At 47.4% G+C, this 20,647-nt stretch overlaps 1 protein-coding gene across 7 annotated transcripts in view; it reads left to right on the top strand.

Moving 5' to 3' along the window:
• Nucleotides 1-20,647, top strand: part of WWOX (WW domain containing oxidoreductase) — a 954,172-nt gene that overhangs the window by 356,646 nt on the left and 576,879 nt on the right. The window contains exons 9-12 of one of the 7 annotated variants that reach the window (XR_004961185.1): nt 629-773; nt 1,483-1,593; nt 2,210-2,427; nt 3,707-3,813. The exons of 1 other annotated variant lie outside the window; for it this stretch is intronic. The gene's annotated coding sequence lies outside the window, so the exon portion shown is untranslated. Of the gene's footprint in view, nt 1-628; nt 774-962; nt 1,066-1,470; nt 1,651-2,209; nt 2,675-3,706; nt 3,814-20,647 lie in introns of those variants that run through there. 5 more of the 7 variants (XR_004961184.1, XR_004961187.1, XR_004961186.1 and 2 more) reach the window with 5 other exon arrangements.

Here is a 20,647-nt window from a genome sequence, read left to right as displayed (position 1 = left end):
CGGCCGTAGCATAACACCCCACGATGTGGACATATCATGATGTATGCAGTCATTCCCCAAATTGAACATATTGAGGGGCGTTTCTTTAGCTTCCGAAGGTTTCTCCCCACACTCTCGCTCGGCTTCAAATAGTGATGCAGTGCGCATCTTTGTTCACATGTCAGGCTGATGCTTTTATTTCTGTGGGATGGATTCCCAGGTGTGGGATTGCTGGGCCAGATGCGAAATTTTTAAAATGGATTTGTTATCAAATCTAATGGATTGTGCCGAAGAGAGCCAACATCTTGAAAGACTCAACTTACAGTGGATTTTTTAGAGGTGAAAGTGATGGTAATTAAGAATACACACATTAAAAACAGAGATAAACTAAAGAACTCATCTGCATATGTGTGTGGCCAATGACACAGACATCCGTGTGGTGAAGGCAGGTGTGGCAGGAACAGGGAGGATGGAGTCTGGGGGGGAAGAAAGGGCAATACCTGTAATACTTTCAATGATAAACATAAATTAAAAAAAAAAATAAAAGGTGCAGTCAGTATTTTGATAAAAACATAAAACAACCACAGTCATTTGACCAGCATATCATAGTTGTAATTGATTCTAATATCTGGGTGACTTCTCATTTCAGTATTTGAGGATGGAGAAGCAGGTGGATACTCCAGCAGCTGTGAACACGTTTTACACACAGCTACTAGAACGGGACTAGCTTACCTTCGCTAGTATGTTTTATGGAACAAAATTTGTAATAAGTGCCATCTCGATGCCAACCACAGGTGAGCAGTTGCTGTCTGAACTGTCCTGGGGTAAAGGATGCAGAGGCTGAGTGCAGGTCGTGCGTGGGGGCCCCCAGAGGGCCCTGATTGGTTGGTGATGTTTGGTACAAAGGATGGGGTGTGGGGGAGAGCACTGGGAATCCATGCATTTGCTGGCCCTGTAGCAGAGTGAACACTTCCCCCTCACAGATCTCAGCGGTCGATCACGGAACACGTGACAGAGACTGCCCTTTTAGCCAAGACCTCCGAAGGCCCAGCTTGTCTAAGCTGAAGGGGCTCCTCAGGGTGTCTGGTAGGCGAGCTGTGAATTTGCATTTGCCATGGAGTTGGAGTTAAAGGACAGGATCAGAAGCGCTCAAAGTAGAGAATGGTGTCGTGGGGTCATTGGGGGCACAGAACGGGGCGCAGGGCTGAACTTGCAAGGTGCAATGAAGGAGCGGGCCCGCAGCCCTCCCAGAAACACACTTCCTTCGTCCTGGAGGAGAACCGGGTGGGTGCGGTTGAACGTCGCAATGGTAAAGCGCCTTCCTCTATTGAAGATGTTCCACAGCTGCCTTATATAACTGGATTCGTGACTCCACTGGAGCTTGGCGAATCCCCAGCATATTACTTCTTACTGGGGTGCATGGTGGTGATGGGGTTATTTCAGGGGAGAGTCAGCATTGGGGGAACTAGGAGACATAAAGATAATTCATAGGTGTGGCCCAAGTTCATATTCCAGTGCTACTGCCTACCAGCTGCGGACCACGGTGCACATCAAGGGAGGCCCCCTCTTCTATCACAGGACTTTTCTGCGGGTTCCGGAATCAAGTGCATCAATGTATGTGAAATAAATTCAGAGTGGGTATGAACCAAAGGCGTGGGAATCATCATTTAGGTCTCCAATTTAGTTTGTTGGTGTTACCGAGATGCCAACCTTTACCAGTGTCCTTTCATTTCACAAGTATTGAAAAAGAGTAATTCTCAAAGTATTGGGTAGTGTTTAGTCAATGCTTTAAGAAAAACACACACACACAAATTCTTTTTTTGTTTTTTACTACGGTAAACCCCCAAGAAAATGCAATTTATCCTAGACCTATGAAAACTGGTGTGTGTGTGTGTGTGTGTGTGTGTGTGTTTTGTTTAGCTTGTAGGGTATGGTGGATGCTTGTCTGTATTTTATAGATCAGGTACTGGAGATGAGGAAAGTGAGCATCATGAGACTCATGACAAATTTTGCACATTTCAAGAAGCTTAGGTTCAGAGAGAAGGTGATTTTCCAGTGGGTCCCCCTGTAGTGAGTGGGGGTCTGCTGCAGACCCACAGCTGTCTGTGCCTGAAGTTCATGCTCCTTCCGCATACATGAGACTATGGAGGAAAAGGGGAGGGATGGAGGCATTTTCTGAAATTCAGAAGTCGACTTGAGATTCATTCATTTTTGTCCTCTCTTTACTAAGGCAGGAAGTAGAGTCACGAAATCCGGAAGTAGTTGAAAATGTGGATTAGAATATAAAAAAAAAAAATCTGGTGAAATCAAGACAACAATCTGACCAATTAAAAGCTTGTTCTATGTTAAAGAAAAACAAAAGCCTCATCCCCTGAGTGTTCCTCAGACCGAGACTTTTCCCACAATCACGTCCATTCACACCTCGGAAGTTGTCTCCTGTGTTGACTGGTAATAGCTCCCCCAACCCCTGGACTCCGCCTGCAGTTCTTCTCGTGTCTCTGATGTCACTTCTCTCTGCCGTCTTCAGAACTATTATGTGACCTCCAGATCTCTCTGTGACTCCCTCTATTACCATTAGAAGACATCTACACTGGGAAATCGCTCAGTTCCTGTTTTTGATTAATATTTTATCAGCCTCGAGAGGAAATGGTATTCTATAGCAACACTAATAAGTAATTGAGCAGACGAGCGCTGCTCCTGCTAGCTTTGGTAAAAAGTACAGGCAAGGTTACGAGTGGAGAGCTCAGGATAATAAAATCAGGTGTCTGAACCGACTATCTGGTAGGGTTAAAATCTAACACTGGTGTGAGCAGAAACCCAGCACCAGAATTTTTTTTTTTTTTTTTTTGATCAGTGGCTTACCAACCTGTATTCATTAAAGATAGTAATAATAGTACTATCAATTGCTACCTTCATTTAAAACCACATATGTAAACCAAAGGACCTAAAATATTAATTTTTTTTGTGGTGTTTCATATGTACCATTATGTATAAGCTCAGTGTTTTCAAGTGGACAGCAGTATGCGGAATATACTGCATAGAATACCCAGCAAAAGATGAGAATTCTACTCACCCCACTGTATCCAAATGGTTGTGAGGAGAGGAAGTCGTGTAGCCATCAGTAATGATACCATCCGGTAATTACCGAATCATAAATGTTTGGGGAGCTGAAGGTCACGGGCTTAGTAGCAACTCAGGTCTGTCCTTGTGCATTTTAAATGCTTGTCTTTTGTATCCGGGTGGTGGTATTTTAATTCCCACTGGACAGTCTAATGGGAAAAAAAGGGATTATGCTTCCGTGTTTGTTTTTCTTTATCGTGGGTGAGAAGACTTTTTGTTTTTTATGTTGTGGTGCGGATGGGCCTTCAATAGATGGAGATGATTTCAGCACATCACAGTCAGGCATTCTTGCAGGAAGATGCTACCTTCTCCCTCATCCGTGGTGCCCAGCATGGGCGTCTGATTTATGAGACCCTGACCCTCAGGGCCTCAGGAGACAGCTGGGTGCACACACACTCCCTGCAGGAGACCAGCTCTCCTGGGAGACCCGGAACACAACCAGGAGCCGGGTTTTTAGGGGAAGAAATTGCAAGTGAGAACACAGTGGATTTTAAGAAACATCAGTGGATGTTTTTGTTTTTTTTTTTCTTTCCCCATGTATTTTATTCACATTTGCTTCCGTTCTCCAGCACAATTCACTTAGGTTTGTGTTTCTTGCGTATCACAGGGGAACTTTCATTAAATTGTGGCAATTCCAATTTGTGCGGTTATCAAGTCAACATCAAATAACGTGGACTGTACTTCAGCCGGCAAACCTCACTCTGGAAACCTCTGATGCGTTTGGGCTGATTCCCTGCTTTGTGCTCTCCTCTCCTTATAAAGTTACCGTTGTTGTTATTGAGGTACTGTTATTGTGGGCTTTTAAGGGGAGCTGTCGTGAGGCCCCTGCCTTGGGAACCAGACACAGCCTCTGTGGATAACAAAGCATGGATGCTGCTGCTGTTTTGTGTAAACTTATTCTCCACCAGATACTTACCTCCCTATCTTCCACCATTAAGGTCCAACTTAATAGTAAAATTGACCGGATTAGAGATTTCACATTTGTCTTTTAACTGATGAGTTATTCGTGATATAATAAATAGTATTTAATATATAGTAATGGAGGTTAAAAGGCAATAACGTTTCATTGCTTTTCACAACGCATATGTTTTCTTATCAGGCCAGAGAGAAACTTTCTGCTGGAGAGAAGTCGTTCCTGTGGTCCTTACTTTCTGGATTTAAGAACATGCTAACAACATTTTCTCTCTATTTTATTTAAAACAATTTTTTCTTTCCTTTTTATTGGTTTCGAGAGAGAAAGGGAGAGGGAGAGAGATAGAAGCACTGATGAGAGAGAACATCGACTGGCCGCCTCCTGCATGCCCCCCACTGGGGATTTGGCCCACAACCTGGGCATGTGCCCCGACCAGGAATTGAGCTGGTGACCTCCTGGTGCCTGGGCCGATGCTCCACCACTGAGCCACACCGGCCAGGCTCTCTCTTTTTAAATAGGCTTCTCCACCCCCAGGCCCTAGAGGCGCTAAGGGCAGTGGTGTGCTTGGGTGACCATCTCACTGCCTGGAAACTACAGATGCACCGTCTTCCAACCCTTTCTCCTTCCTCTTCCCCCGTCTGTCCCCAGTGGTGTGGATGGTGACACGCGGTGGCCTGCCTTGGGACCCCCAGAGTGTTAGAAAGATGAGCACTGCTTTAAGACAAAGTCTGAGGAAAAGACATGAGTCCTTTCCTTCTGAACGGACACAGGAAAGTCCGCAAGCGCACTTTGCCCCTTGCTGGGCTGCGGCTTGTGCCGTCAGGGTGGCCCCCAGGCCCCGCGGCCACTCCGGCCTGCGCAGTTTTGACAAATGAGCTTTCTCAGCAGTGTTTGGGCGCATGATGCACACCCCTGGTCCGCCACAGGTTCTTCCAGGGCCACCAGACAGTGGGGGCGAGATCCGAGCACCGGGGACGACTCCAGTCCAACAGCAGCAGAGGAGGGGGCGGGGGGGCGGGGGGAGACACAGGAGCAGGAGGTCGGTGCAGGGCCCGGGCGGCTGCTGCTCGTTCTTCAGGCCCCCTCGTTTATCTGATGGCCTTGAGGGTGCTAGTGGTTCTAACCGTCCCACGAGGAAGCATGGCCCTAAGACATCTTTCCTCCGACTGCCATGAGCAAGGGTTCAAATGCAAGTGACTCCCCAAAGGTGCACGGAAATAGGAAGAGTCCCAGCAGGACTGGAGCATACGCCAGACCCAGCGCAAAATGAGGGTGTGGGGCTCGTCCGGGGGCAGGGAAGTTCCCTCCCCTTCCCGTGGGCCTGCCACCCGAGCCTGGGTGGACAGGTGTTCCGCCGAAGGATTCCTCTGCTCTGGGACATACTTGGGACCTGGATCAGGGTGAGCAAGATTTTGTCGCTTTTCTGTCACCAATCCAACACACTAAGGTCCTGCCAGCTCGGGGCAGGACGAGGCTGCAGTCTTCTGTGACCTCTCTCCCTTTCACACCCATGCCCAGGCCCCCGCGGGAGTAGAGGGCAGAGGGCGATGTGGCTGTTCCCTGCTGAGGAACCTGGGTCGAGGGTGCCAGTGATCTCAAGGAGGGAAGGGCTGGCCAGCCCCACGGTGCCAGTGGGCAGAGAGCAGGTGACCAAGAATCCATCCTGGAGAGGCAGGGTTGGGGAGTCGGTCAGACATGCAGGTGAGCTGACACCCCAACTCCCCACACATGCTCCACTTTCCCCTTGGACTTCACTTACAACATACAGATCCAGACGGACACTGGTTACAAATTACACTGTGGCGACCACGGGGCGTTGAGCCCGCGCACGAGGCGCTGAGCTGCTGCAGTGGCCTCGCTCCGTGAAGCTTGCCTAGACCCCAGGGCAGCTCAGCCCCCACGGAGGGCCAGAGGGGAGCATTTTCCAAAAATGGCTTCCAGGAGGCCACATCACAAGCTTGTGAATTTGATGGTGAAGCTTTTGATATAGAGTATATGACACCTTGGCCGGTGAGGCGCAGTGGTTAGAGCGGCAACCTGCGTACCTGGGCGGCAGGTTGGATCCCCAGCTCCACTCAGGGCACATGCAGGAGGCAACCAATCCATGTGTCTCTCTCACATCAATGTTCCTCTCTCTCCCCTCCCCTCCCCCCTCCCCCCCCTTCACTCTCTCTAAAAATCAGTGGAAAAAATATCCTAAGGGTGAGGATTAACACCACAACAAAAGAGAGTATAATATGTGAACTCTTATTTCAAAGTGAGTTTGAAGCAAATAAAAACCTTTGGTGCGGTTGATAGGTGACATGAGTGCAAACATTCGTCAAAACGCCCGGTGCGCACACACTTTATTGTATGCAACTTATTGTTCGACAAAGTTGATATAAAAAGAAAGTACTCTGGAGGGATGAAAGGAAGCAGGACCCGAGGACGGCGTTGACCAAACTCATTCTCCTAAATTGGTGGCAGAAGAGTCTTCCATTTGCTTTGGGTTCCTTTGCTGGGTCACTTTTAACTGTGTTTAAGAGTATTTCTGTCCCACTCTGCCCCTGACAGCATGCTAGGCCTTTAATAAAAATATCCGTTGTTACATTGAATCTTTGTAACTTAACGTAGAGGGTATCCTTTAATCCAATGGTTCTTTTTTTTTTTTAAATCCCCACCCGAGGACATTTTTGCATTTATCTTCAGCTGGAGCAGTAAGGAGAGAGGGAGGAAGAGAGAGAGAGAAACATCGACATGAGAGAGATACACCCACATGACCCCCACCAGGGCTGGGGACAAACTGCAACTGAGGTACGCGCCCTTAGCGGGAACCGAACCTGGGACTCTCTGGTCTGCAGGCTGACACTCTAACCGCTGAGCCAAACCGGCCAGGGCAATCCAATGGTTCTTAATTGGGGACAGTTTTGCCCCTCGGGGGACATTTGGCAGAGTCTGAAGACATTTGTGGTTGTCACATCTCGGGGAGTAGAAGAGATTTGGGAAAGGACAGTATTATTGGCACCCGGGACTCAAGGCCAGGGATGCTGTTAAATATCCTACAACGCACAGGACCCCCCCCCCTCCTCAAACTGTCCAAGTGCCAAGGAGGAGAAACTCCTCTGTCTCGTCTTGAAGGATTTAAGGTGGTTCTATCACTGGACTAGTCACTGGGAGGGGTGGAGATCGTAACACAGCTTAATAGTATTTCAACCACTTTTACTATGGGTAATTAGCAAAGAATTAACAGCAGAAGATTGCTCTCACCCATGCCCATCTAGAAAGCACTCTCGTGCGAGGTGCTAATTAGACTGTTTTGTTGCCAGTAAAAACGAGAGTCAGATTTCATGATTGATTCATGATCATTTTCAAATTAATGCTGCTATTATCATACAAAGCAGTGGTAAGCGGAGGTGGGAGAATCTTTGCTCTGGGACACTAAGTCAACAGCACAGCAAACACCCAGCCAAGCCATCCATCTCGGCCTTAATGCTTTGTTGTTCCTTCCGAGCGCTTCTCAGGTGCCTCTGGGCTTTTTAGCATTCTTTGGCGGTGGTAATTTATTAATTGATTTTTAAATTTGACTTGTGAAAATGAACTTTAGTGAGAGGTTGGAAGAGAATGAAAAGGCCTGTTGGTTCTTCCGTGGCTGCTCTTTCCAGTGTAGCATTCGGGAGCCGAGCAGGTCAGACCACGTGAGGACGCAGGTCGGACGAGGGTCAGTTCAGAAAGGGACTTTCCACCGCACAAGTTTGACCAAAATCGGCGACGTTAAGTGGCTCCTCACTGAATGCACCCTAACTTAGCCTCAGAGGTCAGCTCTCCTATCGAATTGTATACTGGGGGTGCGTAGGTACTCTTGGTTTTGACTTGTTTTATATTTCGTTGGTTTTGTATTTTTGTCCTACGTTCATTTGATGAAGCTGTTGCGGTGTGTTTTTAAATGGATACTGTAAAAGACTGACTCTTATCAAGGGCACCAGTTACACTGGTTCTGCCTCTGACCCCAAGGCATGTACTGAAGCAAAAGGAGCACGTGATGCTAATTATAGTTTTAGAAATCTCACTCTCTCAAAGTTTTGTGGGTTTTTCTGAAATTCTGGACATTCAGTCTGGTGAGCTCGGCGCCCAGGTGCTGACAGAGACTGTGATAATAATTGCTAATATTTGTGGACTGCTTGTAACACTCTAGAAGTTGTGCTAAACCTTCTGTGGCACCATCTCATTTAACTTGCACGTCCTTATAGGTTAGGTGGTGCTCATGCGACGGGTGAGAAAAGACAATTACAGTCCAAAGTTGGAACTAGAATGTGAAACCAACACACAGTCTTAATCACTTCTCCTCGAATTGTCTTTATTTCATGAATACTGATTGCATTTGCATTTGGTAAGGTCCTGTGGAGTTGTTTATTATCTTAGGAGCCTTGGCATACGTTTGTAGGAAAACCTTCCCAGGTCTCTGGATGCTGATAGTCAGAAGTGAAGCAAACGAAGTCCAAGATCTCAGCTTGGGTTCCCAGGCTGAAGGAAAACTCCCACACTCAGCCATCCTGGGGTTTGCCCGAGGGGCAGCGAAGGTGGTAGTTGCAGGGTCCTTTCCTCAGGATGCAAAGGAAGGGAGAGGGGCCTGTCCCAGCCCTCCCTCGGGTTACGGTGATTCCTTTGATTAAACTGCGCAGCCTGTTTGGTTAAAACACTTATTCAGTAAGAATGTGTTTATTGACATTACTATCTAATCTAGCGCATTACGCTCTTACACCAGAATTTTTCTTTCTCATTTCGCTACCAGTTCTTTTCATGCCTTTTCCACAGGTCTGAGGTTGGATAATTAGAAATTGTTCGGAACTGCCCATCACCGTCACCTTGTCAGTCACGTGTCCACGATCTCTCTGCTCTTGTTCACTCTCCTGGCAAAATCAAATGATGGATTTCAGTTTCGATTTCCGTTTGCAGGTGTTTCTTTGGACAACACTGCCAAGGGAATACACCTGAATGTTACCAGCTGATTTCAACAGGACATTGTCTAGGTCCCCAGGCCCCCGGTGTTGCTGTTGTGCATTTTCATGTTTCCTCACACACTGCGCTCTCATCAGTGGGATCGAGCAGGGCCAAAGTCATATATTCATCTACCAGCCAGTCAGTCCCCAGGTTAACAATACAGAGAACGTTCTGCAGAAGTTACCGCAGGTAACAGTGGGCGAGACCCGTGTCCGTGGCCGGTCGAGGGATGCCGTAGGTGTGGGTGCATGGCCTGTGAAAGAGAAAACGGCTTCCTGAGGGGATTTTGTGTGAGAGGACAGTGCTGTGAAGTGCCAGGTGCCCAGAACAGCGTGGCAGGAGCGGGCAGCAGGTCTGCAGTCGTGAGTGTGTGAAACAGAGTGAACGAAGCTCTTGTGATCACCATGCCCGCACTTCTGCTTTGCATGTAAGCCCATCCCGGTATAAATCACAGACACACACACTAAACTCTTAAAAATCAAATGCCTTCACATGCAATCAAGTTAATACTTTCAAGCATACTTAAAAGTGCAAAGAGTATCAGTGCCCCACCCTTCAGGGACAATGACCTTGAAGTCTGGCTTGTCTGTTGCACTTGGATTTAAATCCACATCACCTGGGGGTGCTTGTTAGCAATACAGATCTCCCCATTCCACTCTGGGTTTCTGAGTCAGAATCTCTGGACGTGGGAATCAGCTGTCTGCTTGTCCAAACCTCACCTGGGGATTCTGTGGCCATGCCACGTGTAGGGGGACCTGCTCTCTGACGAGAAACTTCGGGAAATCTTCGCCTCGTCGGGGGGCACATCACTTAGACACCTCCGTGAAGTGACGGGTGTGCAGTCAGTACGAGCACAGACCCTGGCTCAGCCTCTTTAACGTCCTTAAGAGGATGTGCATGTCCCCTTCATTCACCTGGTTGCCAGAAGCCCATGGGTTCTGCCCGGATCTGGCAACAGAAGAGCATCTGCCCCGGCGGCTGTGCCGGGAGGTGTGACTGCAGGTCTCTGCTCCGCGACACTGATCACATGTCTCCGTCCTCATGGGGAGTCCGTGCATTTCTCTTCATATTCCAGCAGTTAACTTGAGAAGAGAGATCAGCTGGGAAACAGGATACTCGAACCACATGGTTTGGACTGAAAACTGGTTGTTATTATCTCATCAACGAGACATGGAAAATGAATGGGGGAGAAGGCAAAAGTAGGGAGTGCCGCCTCTCTGGCGGCGTGTTGGTTTCCGCGGCTCACTGTGCACCAGTTCCTGAGCCGGGGCTGAGGTGGTTGTGGGCCCAGCGGCCCTGGTGGCCTCCCCGGCCGGGAGCTGCTCGGCTGGCGACACGCTGGCACAGCAGGTGGCATTCGTCATTCTCCCCGTTCGCACTGACGGAGGGCTCTGGCACCATGCACACGCGGTGTTTCAGACTCGGGATGACTCTGCAGGGTCTCTGAGGTGAGCTCGAGCATCTGCAAGACTTCTGGTGTGAGAGAGAAGCATGGTCTCTTCTAACTGTTAGAACCGTAGTTCTTCTGCTCATTGAGAGTCGCTCTTCAGGCCACATTATGTCTGGGTCTAACGCCAGCTCATCCTTCAGGTCTCCATTGAAATGCTGCTCCTCTAGAAAGTCTTTCCTGGTCTTGGGGACGAAGCTGGGTTCCCCCGCTGAATGTTTCCTCAGAAATGTCTACATCCCATTGCTCCCAGAACACTTGACTGTCATGTGTGTCTACATGTCTGTCTCTGCGGGCCCCACGAGGATAGCCATGCATCAACCTCGTGAACAGTCGGACCCTCATCAATGAGCATAAGGGCCAGACACAGAATGGTAACCCTATAAAGATGTGCTAAGATTAAAAGGTGGATGCTAAGAGGATTCCGAGGAAGATGGATATAAGCCATTGCTGTAATTCAAGTCATATGGGGACAACAGATATGGGAACCGTTGGATCCCTGAGTGTAAGCAGGAATTTGGAACACTCTGCCTCTGGCTGCTCCTTGTCTGAAGTGTGGACGACCAAGAGGCATGGGCTGTGTACCTGTGGGCAGGAGGCTGCTTCTCTGCCTCTGCTCATTTACCCAAACTGGGAAAATCCTCCCTTCCTCAGAGCATCATGAAGATCAAGTTAACGAATCAGAACAGATCAGCTTGCATGGTACCTGGTACAATATAGGTGCTCAAGCAACACCATCTTGCTTGCATTTTAAATCCTCATGGCTCACCGAAATGACCAACTGAAAACCATGAAGAGGCTCGTGGTGAAAGATGACAATTGTCATTTCCTCGAAACTCAGTTTTTATGTAGATATTCATACCGTCTAAAAAAAACACAACACTGGACATGATGGTTTTGGCATGATTGGACCCAAGGGTGGAAGAGGACATGGTAAGAAAAGCATCCCTGAAACTTAGAAGGAAACAGATGAATAGAGCGCTGATGACCTTGTGTGGAGGTCACCTGTCTCCTACGTTTTAGTCTACACAGTGACTCTCTCAAAACTACATGTATTTAAAGAATGCCCTGCAATATTGATTTATATTGAGGCTGAAGATGGGTACCCGGTCACCCCCAAGTTCATGTCGACTAGGAAAAATGGCAAAGCGAGTTGAGGCCTCATTCTGTCTCTCTTCCCGTGTCAGCGGTCCCTGGGTTGAAACAGCAGCGCATGGAGCTCCTCCTGGTGCCCGACAGGGTCTGCTCAGGCAGATAACATCACCTGCTAACTCTGCCTCCGCCATCAGAGGCTGAGTGATCAGTGATGGGGACCAGGGCTGGATTCGGTCTCCTGTGGCCCCTCTTTCCGAGTCGGGGAGATGGATGATACGGGTAATCACTCCATGCCTTATCTTCTCTCCATCTCCCCGCTGCAGCTCTAACTACTCACTCTTACTGTGCGGGAACTAATTGCAGGATTTCGTTTCTCCAAAGAGAAGTCGGGAGAGGAATGTGATGTCCACAGAGCCCGGTGGCTCCTTCACACAAAACCCTGCCCCTCCCCACCTGGAAACAGAGGGTACACGGACATTAGCGAGCCCTCAGAAACGGGATTGTGTTTGTGCCTGGTTCACAGGCTTGTGAAGCGTTTTTGAAGAGAAAGCCTGCCTTGGCTGGTATATCCTTACTCTTTTGAATGAGAAGATGAAAATGATCTCTTTTTCCCTGCAATCATTGAACGTAGAGTTTTTGTCACAAAGTGTCTTCGTCACAAAGTGTCTTCAGAAACTCGGAGAGTGCTGTTTCCTTTGGCAGCCACGGCAGGGAAAGAATAGTCACACATGGATTGGATTGGAGGGAGCCCATCTCTACAGCTTCCCGGAGGGGTGACCTGGAGCAAGACATGTAGTCTCTCTAGGGCTCAGTGTCCTCAGTGGGAAAGTGGGGATGATCCATTGTGAGTGGGCTGGGAGGTCCTGCATGCCAGGTCTTGCATACAAAGCGTCCGCTCTCACACCTGCTGCACACTCAGAATCCAGCCAGTGTTCTCTCTCCGTGTTCTTGGTGTCCGCAGTGGCGGTGAGGGCCCTGATGCAGTTGTTTGGAAGTTTAGAGCTTGCGTTTGTAAACTGGGCCTTGTAGACCTCAGACATTTATTAAACACTGGCTAGTATTGTCCTGGTTTAAAATACATGCAACGTGTTCAGCCAGTATGGCTCAGTGATTGAGCTTGACCCATGCACCAAGAGGTCACCGGTTCGATTCCCGGTCAGGGCACGTGCCCAGGTTGTGGGCCCGATCCCCAGTGGGGGGCATGCAGGAGGCGGTGAGTCAATGTTCTCTCTCATCGATATTTCTGTCTCTCCCTCCCTCTCATTTCCTCTCTCTCTAAAATCAATAAAAGGGGGAAATAAATAAATAAATAAATAAATAAATAAAATGCAGCGTGACATAAAACGTGGTCATTAGACAACCATTTCCCCCATGGCAGATACATGCCCTCGAGAATGGTATTAGCTATAATTGGCCATCACAGCCTTCATGTTTATTTTCACTGACAGTTGGTTTCAGCGTCTGAGCTTCTCAACCAAATAAGTTCATAGTCACTGACTCCATCGAGAATGAGTGTGATCGAGTCGCACGAGGCGGAAGCTGCCCACAGTGGGCCCATCTCTCAGGCCGGTCTGGGAGGTTGCAACCTTCTGTCATTGAGGAATTGGTTGCTCAGGTGACCCCTGAATGCAGGTTTGCCCGCTGGACTGTGCGGGCGCTCTCTGCTGCCGGCCTGCTCTGGTCCTTTTCGCCCTCAGAACTCCCTGCTGCCAGCACACGCCCCGGCTCAGACCGTGCCTCGGACAGGGCTGTGCAGGTCTGCCCCAGGTCTCAGCAGCAAACCCACGCAGTCCCAGGCAGGCCTGGGGTGTGGCTTCGGATGTTGATAACCATGACCGGAAAGAGAGAGGAGAGGAGAGTGAAGACGAAAGATGAGGAAGAATAAGTGACTTGCCTCTAGTTTTAAGTGGATTGGTTTTTCTCTTTTAATTTCCTTGTTTTTGTAGTCTGATCAGTTTGTAGTGTAACCACAGAAGCACTCACTGTGTGCTGGCTGAAGACCAAGTTTTTATCTATGTCAATTCCCTTCCTTCCTGCCTGCCTGCCTGCCTGCCTTCCGTTCATCATTCCATCTATCTATCTATCTATCTATCTATCTATCTATCTATCTATTCATTCATTCATTCATTGTCAATCTATTTATTCATCTATCACCCAGCTCAGTCCCAAATCCCCGAACACCCCAATGATATATGAGGTACATTTTTCAGGTGGTTAGGGTCAGGTTTATGAGGATGTAACCTGTCCTAAGTCATGCAGCTCCTCAGTGATGGAGTTGGTTTTCTCACTGACCAAGATGCTGCCTTTTTTTTTATCCTCACCAGAAGACATTTTTTCCCCCATTTATCTTCAGATAGAGTGAGAAGGAGAGTGGGGGAGAGAGAGAGAGAGAGAGAGAGAGAGAAAGAGAGAGAAACATTAACATGAGAGAGACACATCGAGTGGCTGCCACCCACACGACCCAACCAGGGCCGGGGACAAACTACAACCGAGGTACGTGCCCTTAGCGGGAACCGAACCCGGGTCTCTCTGGTCCTCAGGCCGACGCTCTAACCGCTGATCCAAACCGGCCAGGGCCAGATGCTGCCTTTTAACTCAACGAATCGTAGTCAATGTTTCCGTCTTCCTCATCAGCACTGTGTGACTGACATTTCCTCCGGTGTCTTGCAGTCTGACTGGTCATGCTGATGTGGGCAGGGGAGAGCAAACCCTGTCACTTGCAAGTAGAAACAAATCCATCCATTAAAGCCCAAAGTCAACCACAGGCAGGAGCAGGGAGTTCATTCGTGCTGTTGTTGTTGCAGCTGTTTTGGGGGATTGCATTAGAATCCAGGTCCCCATTGCCAGTTCCTTTGGGGGCTTGGGGTAGCAGGGATGGAGCACAGTTCCCGTTGGAATGGGGAGGAGGCTGGATTAGGGCAGCTGGTTGTGTAGGAGTTTGGAGGGGGGTAGGAGGGTAGAATTGCCCACCCATGCGGGCCACACTCCAAAATGGAAAGCCATTGACCTTGGCCTTTTCAGGAAGGTTGTCCAAGGCGAGTCAGGGCCCCCATTACAACAGCCCTCGCCTGTCTCTCGGGGAGCCTGCTGATTATCAGTAAATGAAACTCACCTTTCCCCCAGTTCCCGGAAAGGTGGGAGTTGAATCGCAGGGAAAATCGCGCACCTTGTTGTCGTTCAGACATGGAATTTCACGCTGCAGGGATGGGGGAAATCATTTTATTTGGTAGAACAAATGTAAGTTTGGCAGCAACCTGAAAGAAAATTAAGTTGCTGATTGCAAGTCCAATTCTCTGGCCTTCTGTAGAAGATAGATTGTAATCTTTAATTAATCTATCACTCACACCAAAAAAAAAAAAAAAAAAAAGACAGGGCAAGGGGTGGGGGTGGGGGGGCATTGTTCATATCCCATTTATTTGGGGTGGCCGAGGCTGCATTCCATCCGGAAGCCCCGATCACGATGCCTAGGCTGCCGGTGCTGGATGTGTACTGTTGTTTAGTACACAGATTTCCCCGCGAGTCTCAGCTTCCCTGCAGCGTGTGTGTGGAAGCCTGGTGCGTGCACCGTGGCCACGGGCTCCCCCGTTGTAATGGAGAGGGAATGACTATAAGGGTGACCTTTCTGCGCCTTTGTCTGCCGCCAGCCCTACTCTCTCATGGAACACCTTTCCCCAGGACGTGCTCTGAACTCCTGAACTGCTCATGCCCTTCCCCGGCGCATTGCTCAAGCCGCCGTTCATCACCGTGTTCCTCCAAAGGCCGCGTTTCCCACGCTTGACGTCGAGAGAGAATTTTCCACAACCCTTTACTCGTCATAAATTTGATTGTTAAGGGACCAGGGTAATCTTATTTCGAATACCAGCATCTGATTTGGAAACCCTGATTTAGGGGCGTTTTTCTTTCCTCTACCTTCCTAAAATGCAGGGCAGAAAAGTATAAAACATGTCACCTGATATTGGAGGATTGTTTATTTCTCTTCATTTTGCCCTAAATAGTACCTAAGAGATGCATTTGAAAACTTAGCTTGTTTCTGTGTTTCTTCTGTTGCAATTTCTCCCACTACATGAAATAGTCACTTTGGACAGCCAGCAAAGCAATGCCTTTCCCAGCGGGTGGGTGAGCGGGCCAGGGGTCTCGGTAAGGAAGCGGCTTGGAGACCACAGGAGCATCTCCAGAAAGGAGTCACCATTTTGTATTTAAGGAATTCGTATAACCAGCATCTCCCACCTGCCTTCCTCATAGCCATTTGCCTGCATTTTACTGACATCGTTTCATTTTAAAATTGTTTCTCAGTGCATGTAACATAGTAGGTGCTCAATTAATATGCGTTGAACCGCACTGCGGCTTCTAGCTCAGTAATTTGGTGCACAGACAAAATCACGGAAGCTTTAGGGACTCGTTTCTGAGGATTAATTGAAATAACTCACAACGGTAACCAGCACTCTGCCTGACGGGTAGGCATGGGGTAGGCACTCTTGTCACAGAACCTACTGTTGTCATTCTGGAAAGAAAACTTATGGCATTATTTAGGGGGAGAAGCCATGTAGAATTTTAAAGAGGGTATTTCTCTTCCAGTAAGCAATTCTGCATTGATAAGAAGTGGGCAGAGAGTAAGTGCAAGATATTTAGTTAATTCTTGTTGACAGAAGTAGGACTTCAGGTCTAAAAACGTTATATTTTAAGGTGCACACAGATGTATTTTTAAACTGTCCCCAGCTCGCCAACATGCATGCACACATCTGCACATGCCACATCTGTGCGGATTGAACTTGAAGTGGCTGTTCAGGAAAGTGAGATTTCTGCACTTCACCAAGACACGTTTTCCCTCTGAAGAGAGCCAGCTGGTAATTACTAATGCTAATGTCAGGGTGAGGTGCAATGGATAATCTAACACAGGCGATGACCCCCAAAGCATTTGTACTTGATGTTGGAATGTGTTCATTTTCTTTATCTTGTTATTAATCCACCTCAATTGAGCAATTTGCTCTCCATAGATAGGATCAGATCCAATATAAATTCATAACACCACACTTACATTTAAATACAGGCATTTCCCCCGTTCATAGTCTTTCTGGCTCCCACTTCAATGCAACACACACACATGCACGCACGCACACACACACACATGCACATACGCACGCGCGCGCGCGTACACACACACACACACACTCCTAGTCGCACAGCAATCTCAGAAGTAGAATCAACAGTTCTTTCTGTTTCCACCAGCATTTCCTGGTTTCTGATCCACGGTCAGCGTCTGTGTGAGAGTAGTGTATTCATATAGTTAGATATGATTGACAAAGCCCAGAGTAACAACAGAATCTGGACAGGATTAATGTCCCATAGCAAAACACAACTGGAAAAAACAGAATTGTAAACCCAAGGGCTTTTTATAAGTGAGTCGCCAAAGATGATCATTTATTTGTTTAAGTACGATCTTGATTCTTTGGTTTCAAACGTCACAGTGGTGTTCCTCGATTCTCCCACATATATTCAGTGTATGCTATTCAAACGTATTTGCTAATTGCAATTGTATTAGTCCTTGCACATAATTGGTGTTCATGAGAATCACTGATTTGGGGTAAAAGAAGAAAAGAATTACTTTTGTTTCCGGTATATATACAAAATGGCATTTGCCAAGTGGGCATGAATGTTGACGGTCACTACGGCTCTCTGCCCATGGAATGTGCCTACGTCCACCTCTGCCTTCGGTGGCCGCACTCTAGGCTTCTGAGTAGTAGCCCCTGTCTGAGCAGTGACTTTCCGTGAGCTCCTGTGAGCTCTTACTTAGTTCATCCAATGGAGATTTTTCTGAGAATTATGTCCCCCACTATTACAGATGGGCTCTCTGCTGACTTGGGGCGAGGGGAGGCGGTGAGTAGATATAATAAATTTAGACTTTTGAAAGACCTTTGAAAATAGTCAAAGAACTTAACGTATTTTGAGGACTTCAATTTATTTTAAGTAGAAAAAGCAGTTTAGAAAATTACATGTGCTGTATAAATCTCCTGTTCTTACCGACACACACACACATAGGTATATACACATAGAAAAAGACTCTGAAAGAAACACCCGGGCCATCTACGGTGGTTCTGGCTGGCTAGATGCAATTTAGTCGTTCAAGGTTAAGTTAACGAACTTTGTCAAACAGCCGTGGATTCAAATTCTGCCTCCATCACTAATTGGCTGAGAGGTATGACATTGGATCAGCAATTTAGCCTTGGTCCACCTCCAAGTCCTTATCTGTCCAGTGACCATTGTAACAGGACCTGCCTCCCAGGCTTCTATGCAGATGCATTAGACACAGATCTCGGAACTCAGAAAATTTGCTAGGAAGTGTCACTTATTACTATTTCTGCTCCCATACCCCCATTTCTTATTTTTCTCCTATAGTGCAATATGAAAAATAAAATAAAAATAGTTCAAGTTTTTTTGTTTAGATTTTTTTAAGTATCAGCCAAGGACTGGCAGGACTATTTTCATGGATTGGTATCTTGCTTGAAGCTGGTTCTAAGAGGGCATCTCTGAACAGAAGGTAGAACAAATGTGAATAGGTAGACCTCAGCTACCCAACTGGCTTTACTCCTCATGATTTTTCTAAAGTAATGCTTCCTAGGGAAACCTCCCAGAATTCTTTGGCACCAAACATTGTAGGATGTGAAATGCAAGGTAACAGAAGGCGTCTGTTGGTGTATTTCAGACCTTCCATAAGAGATACTGGCTAGATAGACGATGCTATGCTGTGATCTCCTGGTACCGTTCTCCTGAGTGTGGATTCTTGGCTAAGAATGAAACTCCCCACTTTGTACGAGGTGATAGGCTGGAAACACAAACTTGCATACACGATTGCCCTGGCCAGTGTGGCTCAGCTGGTTGGACTCTTCCTGTGTACCGAGGAGTTGCTGGTTCAATTCCCAACAGGGCACATGTCCGGGTTGCAAGCTTGATCCCTGGTGGGGGGCCTGTTAGGGGCAGCTGATTAATGTTCTGCTTTCACATCAATATTTCTCCCTCTTTCTCCCTCTCCCTTTCTCTCTAGGAGTCATTTAAACAAATTAGGTACACTATGAAAATTAGGAGGAGAAAAGAGGAACAATCTGAAGAAGGCAGGAGTGGATGTTGCAGGAACTTAGAATAGGCCTGTTGCCTTGCTTGGTCCTTGAACTGGGTCCCTGGTGTCCCGAGAGTTAAATTGGGAAGCAAACCGCATTGCTTGCTATTGTCAGGGAATGAAAACTCTGTAATACAAGTCAATCTGCAGATGCGAACCTTTTCCTGGTATTGAACTTCAGCAGGTGCCTCCCTCACAGGTCCACGCTTGAGGCCTTGGGTAATCCAGTGAGCAAAGTTGTGCTCAACTGTGATTTTATAAGAGACAAAGAAATGCGTTTCAAATAGACAATTCTTATATCATCCTCCTAAACTGGCATAACCCGGAATCATAATTCAGTGAAGGCATTTCTGCAAGAAGCAAAGATAATAAGCTCCAAGTGCTTGCATTTTCTGTCTTTCTGTCCTAATGCAGGGAAAATTGAGATGGGGCTCTCAGTTCAAGCCCAGATGAGGGGCCTGGGAGTCATCATCGTCTGATCCCTGAGGACATTAGTTCAATCTCTTTCTGTAGGCAGAACCAATAGTACAATGATAAAATAGTGGAAGCAAAAAAGCCAACATTTTGTCTTTTCTTTTCTGGTATAGAAGAGTATGTGTGTAGAATGGGGGTGTGAATGGGGAAAGGAGGCTATTTAAGCACAGTGTACATTTTTTATTTCTTGCTCACGCTACGTGACCAAGGTGGGTTGGCAGGGTCCCTGCCCACACAGTCACTCAGGGACCCACATTGATGTGGTCTCATAGCTGCACCATCTGGCACACGTGTCCTTCTTCACCACTGGAGACGTCACGACAGTAACCGTATGCTTTGGTTTGGAATGTCCCATGTCACAAACACTCAACAGCCTATTGGTGAAAACCGATCACGTGACCTTGAGGAGCACGGGAATATATGATCTCCCCGTGGTCCTAGAAGGCAAAGAGAACCATATGTCTATGCACAGTCTGAATATTTACCAAGATGACAGCTTTCATCAGAGCAAAGTGCTGAGGCTGTGACAAGGGCTGCACTGTTGTTCGACACCATCAAACTTGGGAAAGAGCGAAGGACAGGCTTTGGAGAAAACCCCACCAGGATGTAACTGATCAAAGGAAATGCCACTGGGTTCAGGGCGTGGCGGACTTAGGAAACTCACACTTCAAACAGATATGTGAGGAATAACTTCTGCATGAAATGAAGATACATTTATGAGTGGTCGGTTTACGGTGGGATGATTGGGCTTCTGTTCCTGGTCTTTTGAGGCGCAGCCAAGGGGGAAGAACATGTCTCCCCACAAAGGGTATTTTGGTGTCATGGATGAAAACGAGGGCTGGTTGATGGGTGGGGTCTGGCTCAGTGTATCTTTCCCTTGGCTTACACATTACAAGCTCCCGTTAAAGTAAAAGAAATACTTGAACTTGGAATCTGCAGGCTTGTAGCAGATAAATGAGAGTTAAAATGTCTTAGAGACATTTTATAGATATTTTAAACCACTATTATAGTCAATATTGCAGTGACAGGCATGTTAGCAAAAGTGCCACTGTTTCAGCTAGTGGTTCGTTCAGCTACGTAAAACAGGAAACCCAAAACAACATTGGCTTAAACACATGAGGGCTTATTTTCTCACTTAAAATAAGTCAGTGCCTAGGCAGCTAATCCAGGACTGACTTGATAGTTTCATTAAAGCATCAAAAACGTCTCTGGTTGTACCATTCCACCATTCTCAGAAATTTGACTTCTGTCCCCAAAAGCTCACCTCTTGATCCAGGGTGGCTTCTGGAACTCCACCATCAAGTTCCATTTGAGTTTCAAGCCACGAAAAGCAGGAAGATGAGGGAGGCAGGAGGAATGAGCCTTCCAGCTTAGTCAGCTCATGGAAAGAGTTTTCAGAAGTGCAGTTTGGTATTCATTAACATCTCATTGGCTAGGACTGGGTCACATGGCCACATATAGCTGCAAGGGAGGCTGGGAAACACCTTTTGTATTTCACTTGAGGTCATTAGTCTACTTTATCATTAGCCTT

This window comes from Molossus molossus, unplaced genomic scaffold, assembly GCF_014108415.1.
Source record: "Molossus molossus isolate mMolMol1 unplaced genomic scaffold, mMolMol1.p scaffold_m16_p_21, whole genome shotgun sequence".
NCBI classification, from domain to species: domain Eukaryota; kingdom Metazoa; phylum Chordata; class Mammalia; order Chiroptera; family Molossidae; genus Molossus; species Molossus molossus.
The sequence above is the reverse complement of the archived record's forward strand: the minus strand, read 5'-3'. Positions and strand labels throughout refer to the sequence as shown.